Genomic DNA, 6,000 nt, shown 5'->3' on the forward strand with positions numbered 1-6,000 from the left:
ATTCTCTTACTCCACTGGAAGCCTCAGCTATTTTGTCTTTAGAGCATTACAGCTCTTAGGGGCCGATGCTCAAAGGCGCAGAAGAGCATAACGCAGAAAGGAACACACAGAAATAATGAATCAATGCTAAAAAAACAAAACAAAACCGTAAGCAAATTATATGCAAGGAGAGGAACATGCCTAGCAAAGCACACAGAGGGTTTGTGGTATGTGCCATTCTTGTTTGTATGTCCAGACATCTGGAAGTGCAAGAACACATCAGTGTTGTATAGTGCTTTTAAATATGAGCTTTTCAAAACTTACGGTATTTGCAGAAAAAGAAGCACCAATGTTTGCTTTCACTTTTGGGTTTCCTGGGACTTGGAGAGAGCAAGATCCAGAAGGCCTTGAGCATGCGCAGATGCTCAAGGCCCAGACAAGAGGCAGGAACTTCTTTCACCGGCACCGGCATGTCCTGTGGGCTCCGTGCCGGTACCAGATGAGGTAAAACTGAAAGCTGTTCAGGCGGGCAGTGCTGGTTTGTGCGGGGGGGGGGGGCATGCTGGTTCTCAGGGGGGGGGGGGGGGGGTGTGGAGCAGCGCCACTGGCCTCGGGGGTGGGGGTGGGGGGAACGTATCAAGCGAGTTTCCCTTACTTCCTATGGGGAAACTCGCTTTGATATACGAATAAATAGGTTTACGAGCATGCTTCTGGAACGAATTATGCTCGTAAACCAAGGTTCCACTGTATATTGATTCATTGGCATGATCTCTGATTTTTCCCAGTTTATTTTGTATCCTGAGAATGCGGAGAAACTATTCACTGTAATCATAAGTGCTTGATGGATAATTTTGGCTGGGAAAGGAACAGAAGGAGATTGTCTGCATAAGCAGCAACTTTTATCTCAGTATTACTAGTACCTATCCCTATAATAGAAGAATTCTGTCTAATTGCCAATAATAGTAATTCCAAAACCAGATTAAAGAGTAGTGGTGAGAGAGGACAACCCTGTCTCGTGCCTCTTTTAAGTTGTATTGGATTAGTAATGTTATCTATTAATCATGATTCTTGAGGTTGGTGAATGATAAAAGGATTTTAAGTCAATTTGAAAAATCATCTCCCATATTGAACCAGTTTATGATCTTGACATCTCTTCTTTTTAGAGGACTGTCCGGGTGCGTGGATGAACTTTCCACAACCCGGCAGTTTGTCTGGGTTTTGGAAAATCCCGAGCTCTAGCTACATCTGGAGGGCCTCTGAGCAAACGTGAATGACGTCACACCCGTCTGTGCATGCTCGGAGGCCCTCTGGACACGGCCTGGAGATCGGGAATGAAGAGACGAGGCTTTGTAGGGATGGGACTGGAGGTGGAACAGGACGGGGCCACACATCCGGGATTCCTCTTTGCAAAATATGGCAACCCTGTCTAGTACAAGTATATCACCCTAAAATCCAGTCAAAACATTGAATTCAACAGTAACTCTTTACCAATATATTCATATACTTTTTCTCTTTTCTCTTGGATCTTCAGATGGCCATCAGAGTATATGATTCCTGTATTCACAGCCCCGTCTTCATTGATTCATTTTTCCTTTTTTTTTCACATTTTTTTCTACTAGTTTCCTATTTCACATACTTAAAAAAAAAAAAAAAGATTTTTCATAAATCATGTAACTTATCTTTTGGATCAGTGCTTCACTTCTCCCACCATGAATCCACACTTCAAATCTTCTTCAAGGTCGAGGTGGTTAACAACAGAGATTTCCTTTAAGCGGCATCAACAGCTTCACCAGCAGAATCATTCTCTTTAGTAGCACTCAAATATGCATGGGCAGTGACGTAGTAAGGTGGGTGGGGCGAGGGGGGCAGTCTGCCCCCCCAGTCACGTATGAATGCTGCTTCCCTTCCCCCATACCTCTGTAACGTTCCTGGTGTGAGCAGCAACCCCCAACCTGCTGCCGCACCAGCATTGGCTCTTCCTCTGATGTCACTTCTTGGACCCACGCCTAGGAAGTGACATCAGAGGAAGAGCCGACGCTGGCGCAACGGCAGGTTGGGGGTTGCTGCTCACGCCGGGAACTTTACAAATATTTATATAGGTACCGGCAAGGGAGGCTGTGAGCGTGGCCGGGGGGGGGGGCCGGAAAGGTGCCCCCCACCAAGACGGCACGTGGAGAGGACCATCCCTCAACCCCCCTACAGCGCTGTGTACGGCTGGTAGCCCTAAAGAAATAATAGAGTAATAGTACTCTCATTTCTCCGTTCCCAGCATGACCTAAGCCACTTCCCCTTTTCTAGGGTTACCATATGTCCAGGAAAGCCCGGACATGTTCTCTTTTTAGAGGACTGTCCGGGCACCCGGAGGGATTTCCAAAACCTGATAGTTTGACCGGATTTTGGAAATCCTGAGTTTGGAGGTCGCATCTGGAAGCCTTTGAGCGGTTGTCACTGATATCATATGCATGCGTGCATGCATGTGTCATCATTGCGTCAATGTCCACACATTTGCGAAGGCTTCCAAATGTGGCCTTTGAGTTCGGGGTGGTTCGTGTGGGGGCAGGGCCAGGTGTTCTTTTTTTCAAAGAGGAAATCTGGCACCCTACCCTTTTTCTTTCTCTATTTGTTGCCCATTTTATTCCTCGACCCACCCAGGTGGCTCCATTGAATTCTTCTCTACATTCCCAGTCATTCTCGTTTCTGCACCAGGAGTCCTTTTTCCTCCCACACCAATATATTCCCATACAATCCTCTTTCAATGCTCCCTTTGCTGATCCTCCAATCCCTCATTCACCCTCCTCCTCGGATCCCCAAAACCTATTTCACGACTCAGTCACCGCCCCCCCCCCCCTTAGTTTGACTTTCATACAGCTCTCCCCTTGGAATTCTGCACCCCATCTTTTACCTCACAATTAAATCTCTTCCTATTCCATTTCAACAGCAGCCCAATAGAACAGTTTTTCCCAAGCCCAGGGCACATTTCCTCAAAAATGTGTGACACACCACCATTCACAGAGCAGGCAGCGTGGAAACGGGAAATTCTGGGCCAGCCAGCCAGCGATTGCTGGCCCAGAACTTCCTCTCCGACGTCAGAATTGATGTTAGGGGGGAGGGGAGAAGGCTTGTGGGCCCGGCGCTTAAGCAGTGGCTGCACACGCCTGGCTTTTGCGGCATTGGGGAAGCAGGGAGAACGCAATAGCAACACGATCGACTCGCGTTGCCCTTGCGATCTACTGGTCAATCGTGATTGACCTTTTGGGCATCCCTGCTCTATAGCTTAATGCAGTGTCTCGCAAACCTCTGGACCCTTCGGCACGTTAAACCCTGTGGCGCGGCTGGAGGGCATCTGGAAATTTGTGAGCGTTGACGTCACGCACATATGTGACATGTTGACATCCACACATGCACGTAGGCCCTCCAGATATTGGGAAGAATAAACCGACTCATAGTTATTTTTTGCTAGGGTCCACTTTAGGAGTCAGCACCCAAGAAAAAGATCTGGATGTCATTGTACAAGCATTAAGCTGAAATCTTCTGTCCAGTGTGCAGCTATGGCGCAAACAACACCCCCCCCCCCCCAAAAAACAAACAAACAAACAAACACCAAAACCATAATGGATGCTAGGAATTATTAGGAAAGGGATGGTAAATAAGACCAAGAATATTATAATGCATCTGTATTGCTCCATGGTGCATCCTCACTTTGAGTATTGTGCATAGTTCTGGTCACCATATCTCAAAAGAGATATAGCAGAATTATAAAAGGTTCAAAGAAGAGTGGCCAAAATGATAAAGGGGATGGAACTCTTCTCGTATTAGAAAACATTAAAAAGGAAAAGATGATTAAGGTCTATAAAATCCTAAGTTGTGTAGAATGAGTAAATCCTTACACCCAAAGTTGGGCATATGAATCACTGCTAGGCACTATTCTATAAGGGCGCCCATCTCAGAGCACCCTTTGTAGAATAGTGTTGAGCACTGATTTCTCCTGGTTTTCGGCGCCATTTACTGAATCCGGCCCATGATGTCATAGAGATCAACTTTGTGCTTCATTTCATCCTTAGGAGAATCCCAGCCTAGGTGACAGAAGAACAGAAGAGGAGAAAAGAGGGCAGGTTTAAGGAGCAAGGCATGAAATGAGAAACAAATTGAAGCTGGTGCAATATTTGCTGTTTGTAAAAACAAGCAGCTCCTGGTGAAACTGCGACGTGCAAAATAGCTCATGGAGCTATGAGATTCTCAGTGCAGATGCTTGCTACCAAACAGAGGATGGGTCTCACGAAAAGGCAGCGGCCGGGTGGGGGAAATTCATTTCTAGGGAAGAAACAGAATCTATCACCTGGCTACAAAATATAATTCAGAAAAAGTCAATATTTGTTTAGCAACTCCCTAAAACTCGTTGCAATGTCACTGTGAGATTAACCCTCAAAATGTAAGGAAATGCACAGGCATCGGAATTTCAGAAAGCTCAAGCATTAACAATGTTTTTCAGGGGATTAATGTTCCTTCAGAGCCAGTGTACAGGGCAGCTTCGGCTTGATTTGATGTGACTTTTGAGGACATGCAAGGCTAAGTATGGATTTTACATATTGCACATGACAATCATGAGCTATGTTCCTTCATTGCCAAAATGTGCTAATTAACTTCCCTTCTTTTTCTAAACTCTTCATCTCGATCTGTCTCTGATAATGAGTTTCACGGAGAGGTTAATTTTCAGACATTAGCCTTTACCGCGGGCCAGTGAGGTAAATGCTCCAACGCTCATAGAAATTGAATGACTAAAATGGTTAAAGGGCTGGAGGAGTTGCCGTACAGTGAGAGATTAGAGAAAATGGGCCTCTTCTCTCTTGAAAAGAGACAGAGGGGTCATGATCGAAACATTCAAGATAATGAAGGGAATAGACTTAGTAGATAAAAACAGGTTGTTTACCCTCTCCAAGGTAGGGAGAACGAGAGGGCACTCTCTAAAGTTAAAAGGGGGTAGATTCCGTACAAACATAAGGAAGTTTTTCTTCACCCCGAGAGTGGTGGAAAACAAACGCTCTTCCAGAGGCTGTTATAGGGGAAAACACCCTCCAAGGATTCAAGACAAAGTTAGAGAAGTTCCTGCTGAACAAGAACATGCGCTGGTAGGGCTAGTCTCAGTTAGGGCACTGGTCTTTGACCAGAGGGCTGCCGTGTGAGCGGACTGCTGGGCACGATGGACCACTGGTCTGACCCAGCGGCGACAATTCTTATGTTCTTGCCGGCCTGCTGTACAAAGCTCTACCACAGTTTAGTAAAAGGAGCCCAATATGATTTATGTGTTTAACTTCAGAGATAAATGCATAAATCTTATTCTTTTGGGGGGGTTTTGTTGCTGTGTTTTTTTTTTTTACAAAGGTTGGCTTAGATGAATGTTAACTTTTGACTCGACATCATGTCTGGTCAAAAGTTATTTATGAAAGAAGAGACATTCTGAGGTGGAGCTAATTAGCACAATCCAAGGTCAGTTCAAGGATACTAGAAACTATTCAGATTTGCATCCCTCTCCCCCATGAACTTTTATGGCTCTTAGGCCACCCAGCTATTATGTTCACCCCAGTATTCCTTCTCCTAAAATAATTTGGGTAAAGGGGCAGTTTAAAAACTGCTCATCCCCCCCCTTGTTATTTCTTTGACTCTCTGTGGTTGTCATGATCTACTGTTGCGCCTTCAAGTTTCAAATTTACTTTATTCTTGACATACCACTTATAATTAAACATCTAAGCAGTATACAATTACAATTAAACTAAGGAAAATAGAAAAGAAAGAAAGAGGGAAGGATTAACAACGTTGAGGAGATGAATCCTAGGCCCATTACCATCCAGGTGTTATATTACTTTGTCATATAAAAATAGGGTTACCATATGGCTCCAGGAAAAAGGAAGACTGATTGAGGCATCCAGGTTTTACTTCCACTGACAGATTGAGACATCTGGGTTTTATTTCTGTTGAAAGCAATGGAAGTAGAACCTGGATGTCTCAATCCATCCTCCTTTTTCT

Source organism: Geotrypetes seraphini, chromosome 3 (assembly GCF_902459505.1).
Source record: "Geotrypetes seraphini chromosome 3, aGeoSer1.1, whole genome shotgun sequence".
Taxonomy (NCBI): Eukaryota; Metazoa; Chordata; class Amphibia; order Gymnophiona; family Dermophiidae; genus Geotrypetes; species Geotrypetes seraphini.